General features: G+C 39.3%; 1 protein-coding gene across 1 annotated transcript in view; it reads left to right on the forward strand.

The window, feature by feature from the left end:
• The first annotated feature begins 1,880 nt into the window (after positions 1–1,880).
• THSD7A (thrombospondin type 1 domain containing 7A) overlaps positions 1,881–27,425 on the forward strand; it is a 300,628-nt gene continuing 275,083 nt past the window's right edge. The window contains exon 1 of the mRNA XM_064444530.1: positions 1,881–1,949. The gene's annotated coding sequence lies outside the window, so the exon portion shown is untranslated. The remainder of the gene's footprint in view (positions 1,950–27,425) is intronic.

Here is a 27,425-nt window from a genome sequence, read left to right on the forward strand (position 1 = left end):
GTGATATTTCTAAGTCATAATAATGACCTGGTTGTCTACTTGAAGTGTTAGTCTTGCCCTTTTGAGTTAAAAAATAAATAATTTAAACCTGATTTGTTACTACATTTTGCACCACAGTTAGGAAAGATGATACTTACGTGTGACACTGTTTCTGTATCAGATACTGAAGCAATTTAAAGATGAACCAGTGTACGGTGCTCAGTAAGTCCAGATGGTGAGAGTAAGTTTAAAAAAATGGCACTTTTGATATTTTGTACATTGCTTTTCTTAAATCTAATAAAAATAACATGAATTTTCCTAAAAAAAGTTTTTAATAATGAAAATTAAACTTGTTAGCTTGGTAAACCATTTACATATCATGAGGTTGAGGTTCGAATATGTTCTTTAATAGCTATTGTAAACTTGTTTTGGACTGTGGTCCCTTTTATGTGATAGAATAGATGCTATTATTGGATTTATAGAGCAGGTTTCTGCAAAATTCTGAATGTTGCTGTAGATTGATCACATTATTGCAGGACATGCAATCAAGCTCAGAATTACTCAGTCATAGGTATTGGTGCTAAGCTTATATTTAGACAAGCATTTGACATATCAATCAATGTGATACCATGAAAGATTGATTGAAGTTGATCATACCATAACTCATTTTTGCTATGTTGAAAAAAAAAAAATTAGGGGAGGCTAATGAAAAACGGTCTTCTGTCTGCCTGGAATATTTAGATTCCACAGAATGTCTGATGTTCTTTTAGAAGTAGTGAATAAAAGTGGCATTGCTTCACTGCTTTCCTCAAAGTGCATGAAAACAAAACTGGGGAAAAAAATTGTATTTTGCTGCAGTAGTTACGGCAAGTAAAGATAAATCTGCTGGAGATATCAGGACAAACCTATTATCTTACAACTTTGCCTGTTTATTTCAGAAAAGGCATTAAAGCAATGATTCGGGTACTCGTGTCGTTTGCCTAGCTTTGCTTCTTATCTATGTCTGAAAGATATCTGTGTGAAAAGCCTCGTTTCTCTTTCAGGTTTGAATTTTCTGACATCCAGGAAGGAAAACCCAATACTTTCATTATTTAGAAAGGGAAACGTAACAGCGATTGGAAACACTCTTTCACAATATGAAGTGAAGATTCATCTTCCTAAGAAACACTTCTCTAAGAAAATGTATGCGATTCTGTCATTGGCTGCTTAATAATTCCAGAAGTTGAGTGATTTACGCCAGACCTGAAGAGCGCTGCGTTTGCCCGCCATCTGTCCCAGCTAATCTCTGAATTCCATCTACTAACGTGGATGACTTACAACTTCCCTGATTAACGGCATCTATCATTTTCTTCGTAACACAGAGCAATTAATCTCGCCCCGTCCCAGGGGCCCGCTGCAGTAATAGGTTTGGGGGCAGAGAAGCAGCCCGCAAAAGTCCTTTTGGAAATAACGCCCTTTCCTTGTGGTTTTTTTTTGTTTGTTTGTTTGTTTGTGTCTTCTTTTTTTTCTTTTTCCCTTATTTTTCCCCTCTGCCAGCGGCAGGAGCTCCCTGGCCCCGCTCTGGCCGTGGGCCCACCCGCGGCGCCCCGGCGCCGTCCGTCCGACCGTCCTTCTGTCCGCGGGGTGGGGCCGGGGCCGCGCTGCGGAGCGGGTACGCTCGGATCCGAGGGGGCGGCGGGCAGGTGCCCGCTCCGGCCGGTCCGGGCTGGGCTGGAGGAGGAGGAGGAGGGGAGGAGGACAGGAGGAGAGGGCGGCCGTAGCTGCATTGCGGATGGAGCCGCTGGCTCTTGGGGAGAGGCGGCCGCGTGATGCCGGGGGGCCGGGCGAATGCCCGCGGAAGGGAGCGTGGGCGGTGCGGGGCACCGGCGGGGGGGGGCGCGGAGCCTCCGCCCCGCCCGCCCCGCCCCGCCGCAGGAGGGAGGCGCTGCCTCCGCGTCCCGGTGTCGAGGCGAGAGGTGCGGTGCGGTGAGGTGAGTGCGGGAGGGAGGGAGGGCGGCAGCGCTGCCCTAGGGCGCCCTCCCACTGCCGGGCAGCCTCTGCCCCGCTCGGCCCCGGCCGGGAGCGGCGAGGTGCGCGGAGCCACCGCGGGAGGGTGCGGGGAAGGCGCGCAGCGGCGGCGCCCGGCTGGGAAGTTACGGGCGGCCTCGGAGCCGGGCTCTCACCTGCGCCCTGCGCTTCGTCACCGCCCCGCCGCTCGGCTGGGTTCGGCGGGACCGTGCGGGGCTGAAGCGCGGGCCCCCGGGCGGCCCCGGCTCGGCTGCGGGAGTTGCTGGCTGCTTCTGGAAGTCGGTGCGCGCTGCCGCTGCCGCGGAGTTGCAAAGCCGCTCGGGCGTCCGGCTGGGAAAACGGCCCCGGGTTGTCGTAGCTGTTACGCAGAGTTTAACAGCCTTAGAAGCGGCCGTTTAGCTGTGGTGTGACTCTGGGGGTGGGGGGAGCAAAAAAGCATGACGTGAAACCATGTCTATAAAAAGCAAAGAATACGCTGGGTGCAACGAAGCTCTCAAGAGAGGGTTTGGCAGGCTTTCCATAACCGAGCCCTCGGTTCAGGAGTGAAACTGCCGGGTTGCTTTGTGAAAGCAAATAATTGCTGTCTCTGAAAAGCATTAGGCAAAAGTCTCATTTGTCAGGTTGATTTCTGTGTATTAACAGGAGTTTGTAGTTGCCCCCTTTACGGAGTAGCCGAAGCACAACTCTGCGCCTGGAGGAGCTGGGGGCTGTTACCTATGTGGTTGGTTATAGGGTGTTTTGCAACAGCGCTGGTGAAGTGATGCTGAGAGAGGAGCGAAGAGGTGTGTGAAAAGAGAGCAAAGAGGGGCTGGGACAGGCTTATATCCCGTACGTTGAGAGTTCTCCTCGAGCACTCCTAAACAACCAAAAGGAAAGTACGGGAAAAGGTATAATTTAAAAAATCAGCCTCAGAGTAAATGCTGTTGGCATAAAATTAAATTCAAGGTGATGATGTTTTCTTTTAAGAACTCGACTTGAATGCAATGTAAATCTGTGGTATTATGGAAACTGAAAAAAATAGTCTGAGTTATGGATGAGTTTTTATGTGTAGTATGCACTATTTAGTGTGTAACAGTAAGGTTGGGATGCTTAAGTCTCAGTTAAAATTCTGCTGTGGCTATATCTGGCAATTTATAAATCAGCACTAAATTTGATGGAGCTGCACTGAGGAAAGTTGTTCTAACAGACTCTTGTATTTCATTAAAAATGTCCACTTTTAAAAAAATGATTGGGTCATACATTAGTTTTAATGTTTGTAGGATTTTAAATTAGTTGTAATGTTTTCAGGATAACATATTAAAATTATTTGCCACTTATGGATAAGTGACAGGACCTATCCTGTCATTTCCTAATTTTAGTCCTCTTTTCCGAAGATCCTGTTGAGGAAAACTTCTTTTAAATTTTTTTATTTATTTTTCCTTCCCCCCGACAGATCTCTTGGAGGGCATTTGGAAGACAGGGCAGGGGAGGGATGAATGTTATCCAAGTTTCTTGAGAACAGCTTGCTGTGCTTTTGGAGCAGGTGATTTTTTAGGTACACGTTGTCCATGATGTGTTACTGTTTTGGCCATACTATTGGCTTTATTTTGGAATGCCTTGGTTTCTATTAAGCTATTTTTATAATATTAGATAATAATTTCAGACTTTTTTTAATCAAGATTTGCATGAGTGGTTAATTTTATTAGATCTGTTCCGACTTGAGATTTAGCAGGGCTGTAGTGATGTTTCTTTTTCTTACCTGAAGTTATCAGAAATTCTGTTGGGTTTATGGCAGTACTGGAGTAATGCAGGTTTTCTGGTGAGATACTTTGCCCAGGTTTTTTGCCCTTGGAACAGATTGAAGCTTAATATTGTCATTGACTTGTCTCTGTAAACTAAGGATTTTAGGGCATCTTTAGCAACTATCACTTTATTCCCGGTGTTTTATAATTTGTTTTACTGGGTAGTACAGCATACCAGAAATTCCAGCTGAGGTTAGGCACTTGGATCCACATTTATCTTCCCACATAGAGCATTTTATGACAAGAGGGAGTAGTGGGAAGCTGACAAAGTGATAATATTCTGACATAGTAATTCTATAGGCTACGTATCATGTCAGTGTACCATATATTACCGCAGTTGTACGTAGTGTATTTGTCACAGCTGGCTGTAAGAGGGGGAAAGGAAACTAGGATTGCCTCAGTTAGGTCCTCCTTTAAATCCACATGAGAGCAACAATTTTTTATTTGGATCCTACTGTAACATTAACATGGTCAGAGGAGAAAGGGATAATTTTGATGATCAGTTTGCACTTGATACTAAAAATCTTATTGAATTAATGAATTCTACTAAAGTAGCCAAATCCCATGCTTTCTATTCGTAGTAGTTCCTTTGGTAACTATTTGGTCAATGTAAGCTGGGTGAAATTCCCTTTCACTTCTCTCTCCCTGACCGCTTATATGCTAAAGATGCAAGTCACTGCTTCATCGCAATTGATCAATAGTTAATCAATGTATACAAAATGTAATCAGGAAGACAAAGTTTTTAGTTTTTGTCTTAACAGCTGCAAAAGTGTATTAAATTAATTCTTATCCATAGCATAATTCTTCTCCAGCTCTATTTCGTTAGAGCAAAAAGGCAATATATAGAAGATAAAAGGGATATCTTGAGGCTTGTTTCTTTAATAACTTGAAAAAAAATTCTTGCTTCTTCACTTATTTTCTCATGTGCTTGCAACTTTTACCTGATGGGGTTTAAAACCAGGAGTAAACTTGTGGTGAAGGAGATGCAGGAAAACATGAGCTAGAATGCTAATATGCACATAGACCACAGGTATTGGTCTGCTATTCTGGATTGTTCTGATGTAACAGTTACTCTTTCTTCCAGAAGTAAAACTATTCATGAGCTAAATATATTCAATACCTTCTTTCCGCTGTTAGTTTCACTTCTTCCAAGCGTGGAGTGCCTGTCAGAACTGTGCCCTGTCCTCAAACCACATGCAAGGAAGACACCCAAATAATACAAGAAGTGGTTGTAAAATTTATTTCAATTTGCAGACCACTAACAATTTTCTTGTGGAAGTAAATTTTCCATTTAGATCTTGTTGTCAGTAGGACAGTTTTTCTTAGTTATGTATATTAGACCTCTTGGAGGTCATTCAGATGTTACAGGTTGAAACTTACTGTTATAAAATTTGGGAATCCACTTTAACTTTGAGATGGTTGACTGGTGGTATGTGTTCATTTAGCAGCTTTTTTGAAGTTTATGAATGGAAACCCATCTCTCTTTCCACAGTTGTCCCTTTCTCCTCTGTTGTATATTTGGCAAAAAGGTCGATGTCACAAGCTGATGAAGTTGAGGCCTTGGAATGTTGTAATTAATTACTCCTCATGTTCATAACGTATGTAAGATTTGTTCTGCAATAGAATTTAGGGGGTGATTTGGAAGTAAAGGAAATATTCACCTGGACTACTGATGTAATATAACAATGAAAAAAGTAAAATATAACCTTATGATGCCTGAGGAGAGAGGGCTTTGAAAGATCTAATAAAATATTAACATCATCTCGTAATAACTTAGAATGAGATGAAATGTTCTGATCACTCATGTTCAAGAAGAAATAACTGAAACCAGGCCAGGTCTTGAGAATAGCTAACAGGATGGTGTGAATATATAGCAAGCCTGTGTTGTCATAGAGATAAGGGAGATCCTGGTTTGTTTGACCAAGTGAAATCCCAAGTAGGATATGGATTCCGTGTGCAAATTCAGGAGGGGATCAGCACAAGGGAAGCAGAACCTTGTGATAAAGGACATTGCTGGCACAAGAGCAGCTGAGTATCTACTACCACTGAATAAAATTTTACTGCAGAAATTTGGAGAACATCCCCCCATTAGAGCAAATGGGTTCTGAAGCACCCAGTGGCAGCAGAGGGGGATGGGGAAATACTGCAGAAGTTTTGAAATGGAGCTTGCCCATTTTCCAGAAGGGATTATATGCTTAGCAGTGGCATGGGCCCAGGGAAATGGTTGCATTTAGCTTCTGTCAAAGCTTTAAATGTCATGCCACATAATGTGCCAATCCAGTTCCCCTTCAATCTGTTCAAAACGCAGCTTCAGAAACCCTTCATTCTTTTTTGGCTCTTGCCAATGTTTAACCTCTCTTGAGTGACTTCTCTTCTACGTCAGGCTTAAGCTGCTTGCCTGTGCCTTAGCAGGCTAAAGCCGCATTGTGTGCAGCTTGTCCCTCTATTCTTGCTTCTTTTGCCTTTCCTTCAGCAGCCCTCTAGGCTGCCTGATGTGTGAGATTCATCTTTCCTCCTCTCATTCCTCAGTCTGTGCTTAGGACTGGCTCCCTCTCTGTATGACCTGCCACACTCTTATAAATTCCCCCTGAAAACACATAATATTCCAAATGGTTTCTAATCATAGCCCTTTCATAAAAGAAACATGAAAAAAATGAGCAAGGTAGGTGTTTTTAGACATTCTTCTTTTACCCTAAAATCTCAAGGGCAGCAAGGAAAATGTCCGCAGTGGTTTGTGGAGCTGAAAATCTGATAACAATGACAGAGAATTTCAAAAGGACAGGAAAGACAAGTTGAGAAGAGCATTAGTCTTCTTGGGGAATCTTGTTCTTTTCTTCTCTCTTTTTCTGTGTAGTGCCTAAGAAAATGTCATTTTGCTTTCGTGTGGCAAGCCAGCATCTTCAGCAGAACTACTCGCATTTCAGATAATAGCACAGGCTTCTATTTAGCTCTCAGTTGTTCCTTAGACGCGTCTTTTGGATTAATCCATTAGCAGCCATCGTAGAGAATGTGCTGTACTCTTTCTGGTTGAAGTCAGGATGACAAAGCTTGGGAAATACTACTCTGTCGCTTGGTGGATACATAGGTAGCCCATATGCTTTGGGACTGCTTGTTTGTCCATTTGGGTAGAAACAAGTTTATTTCCACTACAATTTTATTTAGTAGAGAGGTACTTTAAATGGGTAATTTTGAATGTCATAGGTTCTAAATGGAGCAGGACAAGTGATACTAGCCCACCTCTCTCCCCTGGCACATTAGAAGATTGCTATTGGCTGTAGTGATATGGAAGTGGAAGTCCAAAAGGCATCAGAGAGTTGAATCTGAAGTGTGGACATCATCACTCCAGCCAGCGTGGAAAAATTGAGACACATGTTTAAGCCATTGTTGTCAAACTTGGATGATTTTTTTGAAATATCTCACTATGTTTATGAAATTATTTGCCTTCTCTCTAGTTTTTTATGTCCTCACTCTTGATTAATATCCATTTTTTTGGTTGTTTTTTGATTTTTTTTAAGCAGCTTCTCGTCCTGTTTGATTACTAATCACTTTATTCTGCCTACTTCTGTGCCTCTTAGTATTTGGATCCCCAGAGCTAAGGCAAAAGGAAGTATAAAGTTGAATTTTTAAGCAAATGCTGTCGGTGTGTCAAACTTATATGAGGTCTATTAGAATTGTATTTAAGTGTCTGTGGGTAATTTACAAAAAATAATATTGTGAATAGTATTAGACGGTTTTTTATTATGTTAAAGTGCTGGATAGAAATTTCATGGAGTGTTTAATATCACTTTTACTTAACAAAATTTCAACTAGGTTGTAAAATTATTTAATTTAGGATAAATTGCCTGAGGGAAAAGAATAAACACATGATTATTGCCTCAGATAATTTACAATACAGGGTCTTTCCTATGCAAAGAGTAAATTGTGTTATCTATCTGAAATTCAAATAGTCCTGTTGAAATCTATAGTGTCATAGGGAGCCAAAATTACTTTTTTTTTTTTTTTAAATAATGAATGTGTTAAATTAACTTACTATCTTTAATTTTAAAATCTATGAGTTCTATCGTGTATTTACTGTTCTCTTTTCTTTGTGTTTTTACTGAGCTTGAGACTTGTTTGTGTGTGCTTGAGGAAAGAGAATGAAAGTAAGAGCAGCCTACACCAGATCAGTCAGTAACAAATTTGAAATAAAGTTATCACCTGCTTTAATGTAGGTGTAGGGTTTATAGTCCTAATTTGAAATTAGCCAGTATCATAAAAAAGCTAATCAGAAATCTACATTTTTCAAAAATAAGCTTTATAGAAATATCCTTCTGGGTGCTGTGATTCTTCTTTTAAAAAGATTTAAAGGTTCTTCTTTAAAAGGTCAAATTCCTTTGACTGGAAAAGCTTCTCTTGCTTTCCTTTCAGGGGGACTTAAAATCTAAATGTAGTATTTTAGACTCTTCTCAGTCTTCAAGGGTTCTGTTCTGTCACTGAAGGGGAGATATATTCTCCCATTGACTTCAACCATGTAAGAATCCATGTAAGATTGGATTCTAATAGCCCAGTAACTGTATAATATGGTGGTGTTCCTCCAATTAAATGCCTACAAAAAGATTAATCTTAAAATAATAGGGGATGGGTCAAGACATTTTGAGAAATCCACTACAGTGACTATGTGATTATGTGAATTATCGGTTGCACGTAAATCTTCCTAAGCATGATGGATAGAAATCCCAGATAGAAATGGTTGTAACAATACACCTTTTGTGGTCTTTGAAATAAATTTAATAAATGTTTTGGAGATTGACTAATATACATATAATGACTTTTTTGTTTAGATCAATGTAAAGTCTAATATATCTTGGAGATTAGTATTGATCAGAGTAAAGTCAAAATCAATCTTGGATTTTGAGGGTCATTACACTTGGAAATAGGATGCAATACAGAAGATACTGCAAATTTTAAGTTGTGGAAGGCTTTTACAGTAGTTATGGAAAAATAAACTTTTACTTAGTTTTAGTATCTAAAAAAATGGACAACCTGGTAAAAGATACTTAAATAAGTAATAAATTAAACGACTTACATCTTTCCTTAGTTTGATGGATGATATCCAACCTTCTTGAAGTTAGTATTAAAGTTCCCTTTTGCTTCAGTAGGAGAGGAATTTTCTCCTCCCTGATTGAATTCATGAGCTGGTGTTGAGGAAAAGATTAACCTACGTTTGTTTAGAAATAGTTTTTTTTTAAATGGTAAATTGTTTCCTGTCTTGACTTTCTGCCTTAGATGTTCTGGTCAAATTTAATCTGTGCAGTTGGAAAATTACATCTGTAGAGAAGTGAAAGAGGTAAATTACCATACGATGTACCCTTCAAATATTGCATAGCAAGCATAATCGATTTCACTGAAGGTGAACTAGTGCTACTTGCTAAATAAGAAATGTTTGAACAGAATTTTTTAACAGATTTTTTTTTTTTGCTTTGCCCAACAAAGTCTCTGGCCAGGGTACTCATTTAAAAATAACCTGATGGAAGTTTTGAAGATCTTGTCTGAGAGTTTTCAGCAGAAGTAAGCCTTTCTGAAAATCTGACTTGACTGAAATGTCTGTTCTGTATAAGCTGAAATAGTGCAAACAGTATTTTATCCAGGATTGCTCTGTAAAACATATCTTGCTTTCCCCTCACATTTTCAGAACCTATTAAAATAACTGAAGGTTATTCTATTTATCTTCTGTACAAAAGTCTTGTTCCGATGCAACTTTTTCTGCAGAGACCACTGATTGATGCTCTCCGCAATTAACTGGTATAATTCCATTGACGTCTGTGATTATACTTTGGCCTATCATCTATCCTTACATATTAAAGTCTCAAAAACTATAGTTAAGCTGATAGATTATGCATTCATATTTATGAATGGATACATATTTATGATCTTAATAATGTGTTTGAATGCAAATGGAAGTTTATATATACATGCATGTGTATATCAGATTCAGGGACCCTGTAGCATTGTCCTTGAAAATGAAAGCCTTATATAAATGCAAGCTATTGATATTGGAAGTGATCTTCAAAGCTGCTCCATTTAAAGACATTTAACTATTAATAATGAGCTACATCCCAGATATAGCATTAGTTTGTATTCTGAGAGATCAAAGTGCCAAGATTATAGATAGCAGTTCTGAAGGCTATGAATGTCCTTTTACTAGAGCAGCTCTTCTTATCAGCGGACTTCTCCTGAATTTCTCATAAGAGTTATCAGCAGAGAAAATCTGCAGTGTGTATATTAAGAAATTCACCTTGTTTGTACCTGAGATAACACTTTGAAAAGTATTAGCAGGAAGTTTTAGAGAGAGGACTAATATATACCACCTTTTGCTGCATTGAAAGTAATATAGTTACTCTGGATTTAAGGTAGGCTGGCTGAGCAAAAAAAATTAAAAAATCTGATAACTGTTTTTTCAGAAGAAAATTATTGTATAATCAGAAGGAAACTATGTTTAAAAATGCCTCAGAAAATGTGACTTCTAGTGTAGAAATATTTTTCTTCTTACTCAAATGTTTTGAATGAGATTTGCAATATTATTATTTTCCAGTTGACATTTCCCACACAGGACTGTATTTAGGTCAGTTTTACTAATTAGATGAAGTTTGTCCACAAGCATATCCTAATGCTTCCCATTCCTCTTCTGTTTCAAATGCTCACAAAAGAAGATACTAGAATTGAGGTAGTTGTTATTCTTTAGCTTCCTGAAAGAAGGAAGCAGTATAGTAAAAATATTACATTATAATAGTAGCATTATATTTTCTGATTTTTTATTTTTTTTTTCTCCAATGCAACTAATTCATTGTAGTTAGAAAAAGTAATAATTTTTCCTGTTGTGCTCGACCTTTCTATTAATACTTGCTTACTGTAGGAATTATTAAATAACACAGAAGCAGCTAATCTACCTTGAGCTAACTAATCAGCCTCAAGATGTATGTGAGTTATTCACAGCAATCTATTCTTCATAGTATGGAATTCAAATGCTAATATGTTTAATGTGTGAGACCTTTAATGGAGAAATGTGTTATGAAAAGTGATGCAGCCACCTTATTTATTTATTTATTTTTGAAGGGCCCACTCAAAATGGGTCAGGTTTGCACTGTTCAAGCTGACTTTGAGAAAGTTTGGTGGCGGTATGAAATTTGACCTATATTTTTGAACTGGGACTTTGGAAACTGGGCTGAAAGAAAAATCAAGCTTTATAAACTTTTTCTGCGCATAGAGGTGTTGATGTTTGGCCACTGACTTCATCCTCTTCAAGCAGTTCATATATTAAATGTACATCTGAGTTGGGCGCTGTTTTATTTCATCATTGGAGAATCTTATTCACTAAGTGAAGTGAATTATATCTGTGTAAAAGCGGAGGAGACTTAATCACATTTAGTCAGGCACGTGCCTAAAAAGATGATGCTGTATGTCCAAAAAGCAGTTCCTTATAATTTTTTAATGCTTTGTTGCTTTTCAGTAAGGGAATTAAGTACTTTGAAGTAAACCACTATTTCGCTTTTAAGACCCTGAAGATTATTTTAGCACTGATACTTTGTTGCAAAGCAGCGCTGCTTTGATTGCTGTCAGAAGTCTCTAATGCTGTTTTGCTTGAACTCTGTCTCCAACTATGTTAATATGCTACAGTTTCTCACAGAGAAAACGGGTCACAGTCCAGATTTCCTGCCTCTTACGGTGGTAACTATTCCTCAGGGAATACTAACATTGTCTGACTTTGAGTCTGAAAATTTGACAGAAATTTCAGTCCATTTTTATTTAGGAAAAAAAAAAGTGAGTTTCACATCAGTAAAAGCATGACATCGGCGATGCCTGTTGGCCGCGTAGCTTGGTGTGTTGTTTTATTAACTACTACCAGAATTCTACTTTTCCGAAGTGGAAAGGTGGCTGCAGGAATTCTGGAAAATTTGTGAAAGGAGAAGAGCTATTTGGTCTTAGTTACTGTAGTTTTTGTTTTGGTGACCTAGATGGTTCTCTTTCCTCTGAACGTCTCCAGCCCTTACACCATCCACGTCCCAACAGCTCTTTATTTTGCTAAGCACTCTGCATAAAAGGATAGCCTATTCTCTGTTTTTCCGATACACCAGAACCTGTAGTGATCACAAAGGAGACTGATGCTTGGGATTTTTGGCACTGAGTGACACTAGTATTTTGGTGTCATTCAGTATTTTACATGTTGATCTAGTCAGGATTAACAGATTTCCTGTAAGCATGTGCAAGGTCCACTTTAAAAATGAGGAAAATGGGTCTAGAAATCATCCATGACACAAAGTGATGACATGATCTGATCCACTAATGCCAAAGGCAACGGAAAGACTTCCATTAGATGGAGTCCTCTTGGACTACTTTCATGTGCTCCTCAGAGCATTTCTGATTCCATGAAATTGAAGGGCTTTCTAGGCAAACTTCTTCCAACTGTCCATGATTTTTCACTTATAAAAACGTAGTTTTGTGTTATACAAGTTTAGTTGTTTTCTGATATAGTTTTGCCTGCCCCGGGAGAGCTTTTGGGAACACTTGGGATTGTTTTTCTTCTGGTTTCTGCAAGAAGCTTGTCAAGACTTGAAGAGAACTTCTTAGCTCTTTGTCATGATGGTAGAAGTTTGGGCGACCTAGCTGCTTAGTCAACTTGCAGAATCATTAGAAGTGACCTTATCTGGGGAGAAGAACAAGTATTTTACACAGTTCTGCTACAATCAACTTTATACTATGAATTTGCTGCATCAGAGGAGAATGCTTACTCATGGGAAGCAGAGGAATTAAATGCCTCCAATCTGAGTGCCGCAGCTCTTTGTGTATGCTGGAGGCATAACTTGTCATAAAAGAGCTACTGATAAAACAAAGGCCCCTTTCTATTACTTTTTGTCCTACTTGCTAAATAAAAAGTACAGATAATGATTAACAACACTTACTGTAGTCAGGCAAAAGTAAAATGAAGTTATTCAACTGAAAGAATTAGAATCTTTTTGTTGCCTAATTTATGTGATTTTTTTTTTTAAGATTGTTTGGTATAATCTTGTGGTTAGCCTTATAAGCAGTTTTCTAATGTAATGTCATTATATAGACTCAGTCACATCTTAGGGCTGACAGCTGACTGACATTCAGTGCAGGCAGTGGAGGAAGAATGACTTTGGGTAAAATTACTTTGTGAAGCATTTTAAAAAATAACTTTTGTCATATTTATTTGCTTGTTTCTCATGAACAAAGAAGACTTTTTCTCTCAGAAATATAAATGGAAAAGTATGCTAATAAGTAGAAAATTCCTTCATGTACTTTAAAAAAGGGTTACAGTACCAAGAAGTGGGGCTCTGATTTCATCAGCCATTTGGCTTCATCAGCTAAAAGATGCTCTTTGGAAAAAATTCTGCCTGAGGTCACAGCTAAAACATTTATTTAGTCTTGTTATAAAGCTTTGTGTCTTAATAGGCTTCCAAAAGAAATTAATAGTTCAAAACCACATCTGTTAGTAAGTGATTTAAATAACTTTTTAAGCTAATAGTCATTAATCACTTATGTAGTATTTCTGAAGAACAGTTCTCCAACAGAAGATAATGTAGTCTTGACATACTACAACAAGAGAATAAGTTGACAGTCTTCAATATGTGAAACAATTCTTCTACTTTGCTTCTTGCCATTAATTCTCTTAACTAAGTGAGTAAGCTTAAGTGCTTTCAGTATTTAAGGTTGAGCATGGACACAAGCTTGAGCTCTGAAGGATGTAAATAGTAGAAGGGACTAGGCTGTGGTTTAAGGTATACAAACATGTACAGTGTGTCCTAATAACATTTAGGTAATGATTTAAGATAAGTTGTTTGATATCTTCAGTACAATTAGAAAAACTTCCGTGTTAAAGCCATTTAGAAAATAAAAAAGTTCATCACTACTTTAAAAGGAGCTCAACTTCAGATAGTGGCGATGCTTCTGCAAGGATTCGTGTGATGACATTCGGAGACTTCAGGGTTTCTTTGGTGTATATAAACCTTTAGCATTTTCTTGTGGGATGACCTGGGCTAAACTCTAGATAGATATTCCCCCTATCTGCTGTAGAAACCCTTATGGCCCGTTATGGTTTTCTTTTTTGTTTGCAATTTCTTATTCACCAAAAATACCATTCTGAGTCAGTGGAAACAAAACCTTGAGTAGTGTCGTCTTAGGCTTAGCTAGGTCCTCAATTTATGTACAAGTGCAGTTAATTGCATTGCTGAATTTGGTATACATTAAGATGTGAAAGAAATAATATAGCACCAGTCATAATGTGGGGAGACTATTTTTTTTTAACTTTGACCAGTTCAAAAAGTATTTGAATAACTTCTAAAAAACTTACTGGACACACATTTTTTTTCTTTCAGTTCCTGAAAATTACACAGAAAACTCCTTCAGTTCTTGATACCCTGAAAAAATAATTAATTTTTTGTTAATATAAAGATTTTAATATGTTTGCTGTTTACTGCTGTTCATTGGTTAGTTTATTAGCAGTAAAGATATATAAAGATGTTAGCTTAAAATACATGCTGTACCAAAGTTACTGAAATGTAAAATCTGAATATTTTTTTGCACTTAGAAATGTTGGGGAATAGAAAGGAAATTATAAGAGTATGTCTACTGGATCAGAGTAAAGTTGAAAATTTTCAACACTAGCAATAAACTGATTCTTTAAGCATAAGAAACAGGCAGCACAAAATGATCTTTTGCTTGGAAGAGTCTATTGGCTTCTGCTGGTCAGCAGTTTGGTGTATTCCAAGTCTAGATCTCTGCGTGATCATCATGTTTAATGATTTATGCTTTACTACCTTCTATAATCCTTCATTTTAGCGTGTGACCTTCAGAGTATGTTGTGACAATAAATTCCACAAAACTCTTAAGCATCTGTAAAATAACTCTTCCTTGTGCTTGAAAATTGCCAATAATTTTATTAAATGACCTCTAGTGTGTAAGCCTCCATTTCTCTTTCATACCCTTTTGTTCTTATGGACCTCCATTCTAGCCCCTCTGTATGCATTTCTCTTCCATGATGAAAAATACTTTTCTTATAAAAATCACTGTATAATCTCTGAGCATCCACGTTGCTACGCCCCATGTCCTTTCTAGTTCTTTTGTATCTCTCTGTGATGGAGTAGAGAGAACAGCGACCAGAATTTGAGCTACCAGAGCTGTGTGTTTTTATAAAGTTACATTATGATTATTCTTGGTTTGTTATCTAAACCTTTCCAACTACGTCTTCTCCCACTCTGTCCTATTGCCAAAACTAATAGATTTTTATCTGCTGCTAGACATCAAGACGTTGTTTTCAGAAAGATGTCCTCGATGACTCTAAAATGTCATCCTTATAAGCTGGTATAGAGCCGGCTTACATGTATGTTTATATGTAATTGGGGTTGTGTGTGTATTTTTTTAACACGTTGCATTACATTACATTTATAGGCAGTGAATGTCACCTGTAATGAACTTTCCACACTTGTGGTTGTGAGATCCTTCTGCAACTTTGACCACTCTGAATTGTTAGCAGGTGTTTTCCCCTGCCCGTTCCTTTTTGAACAGTTACCTTTTCTTCAATTATGAGTGAAGGTTTATATATAAATATATCTATATACAGATATATAAAATATCACATAGTTACAGATATATTTGTAGTTATATGTTTCATATAATATGAATATAATATATATATTATATATTATATATATAATATAATATATGAATATAATTCCTTCATAGATGTAACCTCTCCTCTCATTCCTGTATCATTTGTATCTTCTATTGTCGTCTTTCTACTACTGTTACACGTATGCAATAGATATCTATTAATAGTCTATTTATGTTACATGAATAAACTACCACTTTACACACATGAGTCTATATGCACATACATACATATGAATTCACATACTCCCATTTTTTATTTTAGAATCAATATAAAAGCGCAAACATATTTAATCTCCGCCTTATTTCTAGTTTTCATGTATCCTTTTTAACCCCTACACTGACAGTTTTCTAAAATTGTCAGAGAGTTTCTAATCTAATTTTGTAGCCATTCTTTCTCATGTTAAAATTATAGCAGTGTTGTCTGAGAGTTCATTCTGGGGTGACCGAATCTGAGATTTATACCAAGATGCTTAAAAATAGCAGCTGGCATCAAAAGTAGTTTTTAATAGTCCCATATCCACCTGAACAAAATCTGTTACGCAGCTTCACCTGGAGACAGGGTTTTTTGGGGGCCCTGGATTATATTTATTCTTACAAAGTTTAAGTTTTGTAAGCCTCTGGCTCTGCAGTTTTAGCCTCTGCTTCAGTGGGAAGAGCTATTGTCATTTATGAACAGTTCACTGTAATTTTGCATGGAAATACTTGTCTGTCAGAGAAGTTCCACAACTGGAAAATGTATTCAAAACCCATTCTGCACACCTCAATAAAATCCATGCCTTCTCCATTGCACCTGGCTCTCATTGCTCTTTCTGCAATTGCTAGTGTATCTTGAGAAGATTTATTCAAAGAAATACCAAACGTATTCATACCTTCTTGAAGGTGTTCCCTGTGGTACGAGAATCGCATACGGATAAGCAGTGTCTGTATGTGTGTGTTCATCGCAGGTGCAAACACTGCCATCGAAGCGTGTTCCTGAGCATGTGGGTTCGGTGAAGGCGTGGGTCTGTTCTGTGGGACGCTGTATGCACCCTTTGTGAATCCTCACCTGGAGGCAGAGGGACTTTTCTTTGTCCTGCATGCCTGTTTTTATATAGCAAAGCATCAGGGACTTGCTGGCAACAGGGTGCTGTCCTTGGGCTTGCAGTGAGGGTGAAGGTTAGACCCAGGTCAAAATTGTTCATGTGCTATGAAGTGTTATGATTTTAAGGATTTGTTTGAGAGAGCTGGATTATTGTCTGTATGCAATACTAATACTGCTTCATGCCATACATAGAGCCTTTCAGATATTCAGGGGACTGTACTGGTGTTTTGTATGGTTACTCCTTGGTGGTTGTGTGTTTGGATGTCCTTCCACACTATGAATTTATAAGCATATTTAAAATATGGCTTTTAGTCTGTGGTGAGTAAGGACATTCTTATTTGTTGTTTTCCCTGCAGCTGAGTGCAACAAAGAGCCTCTGTTTACTGAAGTTTACTGAGCAAAGAGTTCAGCTGCGTCTTAACAACAGAATTAAGTAATATCGGACTCTCCAAACAAACCGGAAAGGATTAAACCAATTTTTTCCAGCTGAGAGGCTATGTTAACAGGATAAATAAAATTGAAGGAGAACAATGATCTCCTTATATAGGAAGTAAGCTAGAAGTGCTTTAAAAATGTGTTTAAAAGCTGGTTGTCCCTTTTATAATGTAATTACATCTGAAGAGACATACATGAGATTGAGCAGATGTCACCTAGTCAGCCCTGCACTGCAGTGCTTCCAGCAGAAAGCTGTTGCAGATGAGAAGTAGGGTTTGGATGGGTTTCTCTTGGGTTTTTGTGTGGTGATTTTTTTTGTTTGTTTTTTTTTAAAAAAAGAAATGCTTCTTAAATGCACAGTATTTATTTACTGTGACCTCCTATGTTATGTTGATTATAATTAATGTTGAACTAGGGTACATCTGCACTTCATTTTAAGAAGAATGAACTGGAAAGCATTGCTTAGGCTCGTCAAGTAGTTGTGCTCTGTTTTCATACTGAGAAAAGTTGCTTCTCATTAGGAGAACCACCACATATTTGCATATTTCCAGAAATGGTCCCATTTACTGGATGTGAGTGCTTTTATCCGAGTTCCAGTTCAAACACTGAAAGCAAGACTTAGTCTGAGGACTTTTAATAACAGTGGGAATACATGTAGGTGTTACCTTTACTTGACTTAATCTTACCTGTCAGCTCTGAAGGCTTGTGCTTCTTGGTTTGCTGTCTGTTGATTGGCTTTTGCCTGGGCAGCAGAGGATGAAAAACTGCTCTTGCAGGCAAAGTCAAAAGCCTGAGGGGGCTGAAGCTACTGTCATTTCTTACCATTGGCCTCAGAAGGAGCTGGGTCTGGGCCAGAAATGTTGCCTGTCTTCCTCGTGGATGCCATTTTCTCCCCAGCTCCTTATCTGAACACAAAAATACTGGGAAAAATACAGAAATTCATGTGAGCTTTTGCTGCCTTTCTTGTCCTGGAATCTGATTTATATGAGAATATTTTTTGCTTGTTGGTGTTAGAAATAATCAAAATAATTAAGATGGAGAAATGAAAGAGTCTTTGAGTGTTTCTCATGTGAGACATAATTAAAAACTAAAGCCATGATTAATAATTTAATATTTATTAAATTACATTGAACTGGGGCTTGAGAAGAGGAACAATCTTAGCATTTTAATTTCCAAGATAAAAAGGGAATAGTTTTATGGATGGGCATTTTTCTGCAAGAGATGGTGGTTCTCCTGCATTATATACTATAACCACTGAAACAGGCTTGCTTTTCTATGTACTCCTGCTTCTTTTAGACTTATACAAATGAACAGGTTACTTGAAGATATAATGTGACCTATCCTTAAAGGTCCTTTGTGGGCAAGATTAACATCTGCCTTCACTTTAAGCCAACCAGAAGTTATACAGAAAGTGCTGAGTACTTGTTAAGCTCTAGATGAGACCTGATATACTTTCCATTAGTAGATTGTTCTTGCTACAGGTTTCCCCTTGCATTTAATACAAAATAGGATTAAAAACTGCTGAACTTCAATCCCGTTCTAGCATTTTGTTATCTCATATGTTTAGCTGACTTCAAGTTAAGTATTCTGTGGCAAGTTTGCCAAATTGATCCATACCCAGCATCTTGCAGAGGCCAGCGTTACACCGCTGGTCCCTCTTCAATCCCTTGCTGTGAAAAATGCTTCACTTTCTTGGTTGCTTTTGTCCATAACCTCTTGATATTAGTTTTTTTTTTTTCCTCCCCTCTGGCAAACTACTAGGAGTTTCTGGGGGCAGCACGTTACCCATGAGCTGTGTGTCAGAAAGCCCTGATCTGCTCCAGCGTTGTTCCCCTGTTGCTGCAGGGCAGAGCTGGGACAGGGACCCCTGCTGTGGCTTCAAGAGACTGAGCGGTGACCAGAGCTGCAGCTCTGTTAAAGCTTGGGGTCACCCGAGCAGTGCAGACACAGCTCTGACAGCTTTCACACAAGCTGTCATTCACAGGCACTTGAGGAAACCCACGAGATGAATCTTTTTGTTGTGCACCCAAAGGTGAAGAGCAGTGGCGTGTGGTCTGGCCATGCCGTCCTCCCTGCAGCTGCCTGGGGTGGAGGGCCAGGACCCTTCAGGGCTGCCTGCACCCCTCTGGCTGGCAGAGATATCTCTGCCATTTAATTGGCATCCCGTGTACCCCAGGGGCTGCGGTGGGCTCCCTCCTTGCCTTGTCCCTCGGTGCCTGAAATCCACAGCACATCCCTCTGCAGTAATGTGCCTGTGACTTGTCATGTTGGTTTATTAGCATGGACCGTGTCCCTCTGGGGGTCCTGTCAGCAATGCTGTCCTCAGGATTGTTTTTCAAGATACAGTTATCAGTTTAATTTGCTTAAAATTTGCCATAAGGAGAAATAGGCCATGAGGTCTCTCTTCCTGGGAGGAATTTCCACCAGGCAAAATCTGTCACAGAGCATTAGCTGCACACTGTCACGCTGTGCTGCTAAGAAAAAGAGCAAGTGAAACTAAAGTACTTTGAAAACAATTTATCTCGCTGTTAAAGTTTCACTCCTTTTTTCTGTATCTGGCTGTGCTGTTAGGAAGGCGAGATGTTTTAGGAACTAGGCAGCTCTGGTTAATGCTTTAAATCCTGAAATCTCAGGTCTCTGACTCTTCTGCCGCTGCTGTAGATGGTTTTGTAGGTAGTTGCATGAAATTATGACTTTTGATGGGGAGTAAGGAGCAAATGAACCCCTAACATTCGGAGACCCTTTCCCACAAAGTGGGAGACCATGGAGTAGATAGATTTAATATACCAGGATAATCTCGCTGACCCTGACAGAGATACAGACTGCTGCTGAGCCCTTGAAGTAGTTTTTAATTATATGATCAGTCTTAATACTTGGTAGTGGTTATGCAAATGTAGGGGAAAAAAGCCCAACATGTTTACCAGATCTAGAGCCACTGTATCTAATGCTTTTGACTAGATTTGGCATGAGGTAAAGTTTGCTTACCTGAACTCTCTAGAGGCACTCTTTGTGCTTTCAAAATATGCTAAGCACTGACAACAGCCAAGCAGTCCTTAGTTTTGTCCTGAAATCTCGTAAGTTAGTTGTTCTTGAATCACTTGTTTGTATATCTGGGGGAAGAACACTACTTCATCTTAATAACAAAGAGATTGCATATTAGTTCTAACGGGTAGATACCTAGGTTTGAACTTGTCTCTTTTTGAGGCGCTTTCCAATGCATATTTAATAACTTAAATGTATTTTTTTGAACAGTTGTTTATACCAAAAAAATAACGTAAATAACTACTTACTGGAATTTGATAGGAGGAAGACTAGGACAGGGTGGATCTGTAAGGCTTGGGATTTTTTTTTTTCTTTTTCAAATCCATGATAAAATTAATGACATGCAGCTTAGGCAGAGCAGGTTAAGCTGCCACCTGGTGAATCCCTGTCACTGTTTACAATTAAGCCACTTCATCATTGGCAATTATTATAAATTATAAGTAACAATTACTCTATGTTTACCTTTGAATTGCAGAAGGTTGAGAGTAGCAAAAAGCCAAGACCAAAAGAGCCTGTTGCTCCATCCTAAAACTAAGGAAAACCATCACTACCAAAAAACCAGTCCAGAAGTATTGTTTAGCAATTCCATGTTTGAAGTTCTCTTTGATTTATCATTCAGTTGGTTTTTAATGTTTTTTTTTTTTTTTTAGTATGCGTTATGCCTGGCTGATTGACTTCAAATAAAAACAAATATATTTGTTAATATATTATTTTCATTAAATGGTCTCATAACTCACTAGAATAAGCATTCAGTCTTAAAAACATAATTATTTGCATTAAGGATATTGGCTTTTTTTATATAATTACATGTTCTGTTGACCTTTCTATGACATTCGCAGAATCAGTGTCACAGTAAGTATAAATCTCTGGGTAATTTGGTCTTTATTTCTTTTAAATAACCATTAGCTTTCTCTTTTTGTGTCGTGTTACTTTGTAGTCTTTTAGAACTTTCCCTTGTTAAAGCAACATTCAAGGCTCAGGGAGCGCTGTTGGCGTTTTATAATACCGTGCGATGCTTTCTGCTCTGAAAACTTAAAATATTACTTCAAATAGTTGTTATTTAATAACCTGTTTCTTGAATAAATAAAACATCATTATCACTGTAAAACACTGATACATCATTCTACTTCCTTAATATATAGGAGAAATAGCTTTTGAACACTTCTGGCTCTTGCCTCAAAAATAACATCAAAAGATACAAAGTTTTTTAACTCTGACCTCATTGCTTGGTAACTTAGGCATTCCTTTCCGTATAACTACAGGATCATCAATGGAGCGTGTGAATGTCTGAAAGGTGCTTTCGTGAGCTGGGTAGCCAGCATAGTTTCAGCTATACCCTTAACAATTTATTTTTTTTTTGTCTAATGAAGCTTGGTCCTAATAGATTTTCTGTTTGTTTATTTTATTAAGTGTAAATTGATCTATGATTTAATTTATCTTTTTCTCAAATCTAACTGTGTTAGTAAATTGGATTCTGGTAGAAACTGGAATATTGAAATAGTGTAACATTGAAGTGTTACAGGATCTGCTCTGAGAATTCTCTTTGAGTTGATTAAAGCAGACAGCTCCTGGCCCTGAAATCAACATGATTACAGAAGTCATTTTGGTTGCTAAGAAATGTCACAGCAATACAAATGTTTCATTTAGAAAATAGATTAGCTCATCTTAGTTAAGAGGTGAATTTCTTTAAAACACACCTTTAATTTAAAAAGAGGTAATCCATTGTAGCTTCTGTATGTTCTAGTCAAAATCATGTGGATATTTTCATTATATTATTGACACATCCAGGAATATTTAAGTTTATTCAGATTATTTAGGATTATTTTATTTCTTTCTTTTTATTTCTCACTTCTATTTGATGCTTATAAATAAGCGTTACAATATTTTTACTTAATTAAATTCTATGTTCCATGGTTTGAAGTATTCTATTAGGAATTTATAAGGAAATTGTTTTATTGCTGATGTTTCATGATGATATTAGATATTCCTAATCTGTGTCTGTCTTCCTCTCTCTGGTAGGATGGTAGTATCTTTTATTGGGAAAACTGAATTTGGATACTGCAACTGAACATTGATACAATTAGGGCAAGCCCTGCCTAAATTTAAAGCAAGCATAATTTTCAGGGTTTTCTTTCCTCAGCCAAATCATAGTAAGAAAAACATCTACGAAATAAATCCAATCACTTAGTGAAAAACAACACATCTGATCAAGAGTAGATCTTATGAAATCTCATTCGAGGCAAGTAATATGAACATGTTTCAAAACCTTAATGTAGGAAGTTGCTAAATATGTAAATATTTAGGCATCGCATCAGTTGGAGATAAAACGTCATTACCTGCGGGATATCAGGGGTGATGTGAAGACGTTTATTGCTGGAAGTGAAGCAGATTTGATTTGGTCATATTGGTCCATACCATAGGTTTTAATTTACAAGGAAGCCAACATGTAATATTTTCTTTTGTCTCTGGACTCATCAGAAGATGCTGTTCCCTTCTGGATGACAGTCACCTGTCCTCTGTTTTTGGCATGCTTCTATCACTCATCTGTTGTAAATTACACTCTGCTCATACTTCTCTTAGTACTTACTTTTGTTAGTAAAGGAGCTACTTGCATCTGAGTACCTTTAACTATCTAGCCTAAATTCTTCAGCTCCTTATTAGCCTATGCTACTGGGATCTCACTGGACCTAGTTTCTCATCTGCAAGTTGATGTCCCAGGGTCAAGATGCCAGTTGTCACATATGGAGGACTCCCCTGATGGCTAGTGCACCTCCAGGAGCATCCAGAAGACAACTAGCTGGTAAGGATTCATTCATGCCACTGTGGGAGCTTTTACCATGGGGATAATATTTATATCTTTGGATTGATATGCAGCTGCTTCATAACCTTTGCTAAGGATCATTAATAATCATAACTTTCTCCAACACAACTAGAGGAGCAGAGATGTTAAAATGTGTCTGTCGACCATTTTTCATTGATGTGTGGACAACCTCTTACTTGCATAGCGGAAAAATCTCTTGTATTTGTAGGAGCTAACTTGTACTTAACTGCAGCTCAGCAATAAATGTATTATTGCCTTGCATCCCTGCTGTGACTAATTTATGTGGGGTTTTTTTCTTCAAGGGTGCTACAAGGTGATTAACAGGAGGGAAAATGAGTTCCCTCACAAAATCATGAGAACAGAGTGAACTGTTCATGCAGCAGTACCTACCAAAATTTTTCACCCAAAACTTGCCAGGTCTGAGATGTGGGGCTGCATGCTTTATGGTAAATTCTTCCAGAGCAGACCCTGGGAAGGGCCAGCACAAAGGGGGTGTTGGGGTCAGTGTGAGCTGGGGTATGTGGTCCTTGTTGCCTGCATGGTACCACTGATGGGAGCGGGGTGGGAGGCAGTAGCTCCAGAAGGGAGGTCTCCTGCACAAGATGGCTTTCAGGTTTCCCCACCCTATTCAGATGACTCTGGATCCTGGTGGAACCACTCAGGGTTCTTTGGGCTTTGTACTTTGAAAACAATAGACCTTTCTCTCCATAGTATAGGTGACAACCTGGTGTTGAGGCACCACCTTCAAAAGCGTGTTTGGTTGATTAACTGTCAGAACGTGTGAGGCTTCTTCCCTTAACAAATGGCAACAAAACAGAGAAAAGTCCGTACGTGGTGTTTGATAAACACCTTTGAAAGTCTCAGGGAGCCCGGCTGACACTTGGATATATGTTGAATTGTCTTCAATACAGTCCTGCAAGTTACAAAAATAATTATTGGGAAAAAACTTGAAAATGAAGGTGTGTAAGAATTTGTGAGGAATCTTATAACAAATGAGTGCCAGGAAATATGGACTTGATTTGGGGTCTTCGCTACCACATAGAGTTTTAAGACAAGTCATATAATTTGATTGTAAAAGGAGTAACTTGAAAGACTTATCAGAAAACACAAACACTGGTGGATATTATTTGCATTTGACTGACGGTATGCAAGAGAGAGACAGTATGCAAGAGATACATCCTTGTCATTTGGAAGTTTTTTTAGTCTTGCTTTCACAGTTATTTTCATTATCACCATGTTTCATGCACTGTAACTCATTCATACACCATAAACCATTTAAGCTGTGCGTGTTTCTTCCTGAAATATAAATTGGAGCATAAAATTCATTTTACCATCTTACTGATACCACTTTTAAGACTATAGTACTCTGTCCTTGGATACAAGTTCTGCTTGTCTTGACTCTCAAGTTGTCTCCTAAGTCACACAGAATCACAGAATCCCAGGTTGGAAGGGACCTCAGGGATCATGTAGTCCAACCTTTCTGGGAAGAGCACAGTCTAAACAAGATGGTCCAGCACCCTGTCCAGCTGATTCTTGAAGGTGTCTAATGTGGCCAAGTCAACCACTTCTCTGGGGAGATTATTCCAATGATTGACTGTCCTCACTGTGAAAAATTTCCCTCTTGTGTCCAATTGGAATCTCCCCTAGAGCAACTTGTGTCCATCCCCCCTTGTCCTCTCCATGTGACTACTTGTAAAAAGGGAGTCTCCATCTTCTTTGTAGCTACCCCTTAAGTACTGGTACATGGTGGTGAGATCCCCTCTGAGCCTCCTTTTCTCAAGGCTGAACAAACCCAGTTCTCCCAGCCTATCCTCGTATGGCAGGCTTCCCAATCCTTTGATCATCTTGGTGGCCCTTCTCTGGACCCCTTCCAGCCTGTCCACATCCTTTTTGTATAGAGGGGACCAGAACTGTACACAGTACTCCAGGTATGGCCTGACAGGGGCTGAGTAGAGTGGGATGATGACTTCTTTATCTCTGCTGGCGATGCCCTTTTTGATGCAACCCAGCATCCTGTTGGCCTTCTTGACTGCAGCAGCACACTATTTGCTTATATTGAGCTTCCTGTTCACCAGGACCCCCAGGTCCCTTTCTACAGAGGTGTTCTCCAGCCAGGTGGATCTTGACTCTCAAGTCAAGTGCTGCACTCCTGGATTATGTTTTCCCAGGTGCAAGACCTTACGCTTGTTCTTGTTGAACTTCATAAGGTTCTTGCTGGCCCACTCTTCCAGCCTATCCAGATCTTCCTGCAGAGCAGCTCTCCCTTCCTGAGTGTCTGCTTCCCCACTCAATTTGGTGTCATTAGCAAACTTCATCAGGCCACACTTGACCCCATTATCCAGATGACTTATAAAGATATTGAATAACAGTGGGCCCAATATCGACCCCTGGGGGACCCCACTTGTGACAGGTTGCCAGTTTGAAAAAGTGCTATTTACCACCACCCTTTGGGTGCAGCCTGTCAGTCAATTCCCCACCCACTGCACAGACCACTTGTCTAGGCCATAATGCATTAACTTCTCCAGGAGGAGGCCGTGGGGAACTGTATCAAAGGCCTTGGAGAAATCCAGGTATACAATGTCCACCACCTGCCTCATGTCAACCAGGCAAGTCACTTTGTCGTAGGAGGCCACCAGGTTTGTCAAGCACGATCTGCCCTTAGTGAAGCCATGTTGGCTTTTCCCAATCATGTGCTTCATTTGACTTGTGATGGCCCTCAGGAGGATTCGTTCCATAACCTTCCCAGGGATTGAACTAAGGTTGATGGGCCTATAATTACGCAGATCCTCCCTCGATCCCCTCCTGTAGATAGGGGTAATGTTTGCCTTCCTCTGGGACATCCCCCATTCTCCAGGACTCCTCAAAGATTATGGAGAGTGGCCTTGCAATGATGTCAGCCAGCTCTCTCAACAGCCTCGGGTGGATGGCGTCAGGCCCATTGATTTGTAGGGGTCAAGCTCCTGTAATAATTCACGTACTAACTCTTCCTTCACTGATGGTGGGTCAGTGCTTGGATCAACTGGGAATTTTGTTCCCAAAGCCTGGGACCCTACAGTGCTGGTAAAGATGGAGGTGAAGAAGGTGTTGAGGACCTCTGCCTTTTCTGCATCGTTGGTGATTGACTCTCCTTTCCTGTGGGCCTATGTTTTCCTTCTTTTTCTGCTTATGGTTGACATACCTGAAGAAGCCTTCCTTGTTGTTTGTGACATCTACGGCCAGTTTCAATTCAAGCTCGGCTTTTGCTTTTCTAACTGCGTCTCTACACACTCCGGCAATGCCCTTGTAGCTCTCAACAGATAATCCTCCACTTCTCCATCTCTGGTATCCTTCTCTTTTGGATTTGAGTAGACCCAGGGGGTCATGGTTGAGCCATGGGGGCCTCTTGCTCCACTTACTTCCCTTTCCTTTATAGGGGATAAATTGGCTTTGTGCTTCCAAGAGAGAGTTCTAGAACTCCCAGCACTCACTAGCTCCATTATCTTCCATGGAAGCATCCCACAGAATCCCTCCCAACTGAGCTCTGAGCAAGCTGAAGTTTGCTCTTCTAAAATCCAGAATCCTTGTCATAGTACTGACCTTCAGCATGCTCAGCAGGATCCCGAACTCCACAATATTGTGGTCACTGCAGCCAAGGCTGTCACTAACCGAGATATTACAAAGCAGGCTTTCTCAGTTTGTGAATAGCAAGTCCAGCATTGTCTCATTCCTGGTTGGCACATCTAACATTTGTATCAGGAAACAGTCCTCTATACATTCCAGGATCTTGGTGGATGACATGCAAGCTTCCATATTGTTCTTCTAGCAGATGTCTGGGTAGTTGAAGTCACCCATCAGGACCAGGTTCTGTTGGCCAGAAGCCTGCTTTAGTGCCCCAAGTATCGCTTCATCGGCATTGTCAGTGTGGTTAGGAGGTCGATAGCAGATGCCCACTGTGAGGTCCTGCTTGGAGATGACCCCTTTGACTTTAACACAGAGGCATTCGATAGAGCAGTCGCATCACCATAGTTGACTTCAATACATTTGATGTTTTCCTTTATGTAGAGTGCAACTCCTCCACCTCTTCTACCATGCCCGTCTTTACGAAAGAGCCTGTAACCGTCCATTGTGATCCCCCAGTCATTTGAGTTGTCCCACCATGTTTCAGTTACTCCTATGATGCCATACCCTTCTGAGTGGGCACGGAGCTCCAGTTCCTCCTGTGTATTACCTAGACTGTGTGCGTACATACACTTGAGGTAATCACTCTTCTGTTTCACCTCTTGGGAGACAGCTAAAGAACATTTGTCACTACACTGGTTGGCCTGACTTATTCCCCTGTTGGATGTGCTGGTGTGAGCATTTCTGTAACGGATCCCACCCCCCAAGTCCTTCAGTTTAAAGCTTGCCTCACCAAGTTAGCCAGCCTACTGCTGAAGATTCCCTTACCCCATCTAGACAGGTGAAAGTAATTAATAGTATAAGATGATACTTTTTTTAGTGACTGAAAGCCTTTCAGTATTAGTTAAGTTCAGATTTTGTTATTAAATCCTTTAATGTGTTCAATTTCTCCCCTTTTGTTGCTTTTATTAAAGGTGTAAAGATCTGGATTGATATGAAATCTTTCAGGAATTTT

This window comes from Phalacrocorax carbo, chromosome 2 (assembly GCF_963921805.1).
Source record: "Phalacrocorax carbo chromosome 2, bPhaCar2.1, whole genome shotgun sequence".
Lineage (NCBI taxonomy): Eukaryota > Metazoa > Chordata > Aves > Suliformes > Phalacrocoracidae > Phalacrocorax > Phalacrocorax carbo.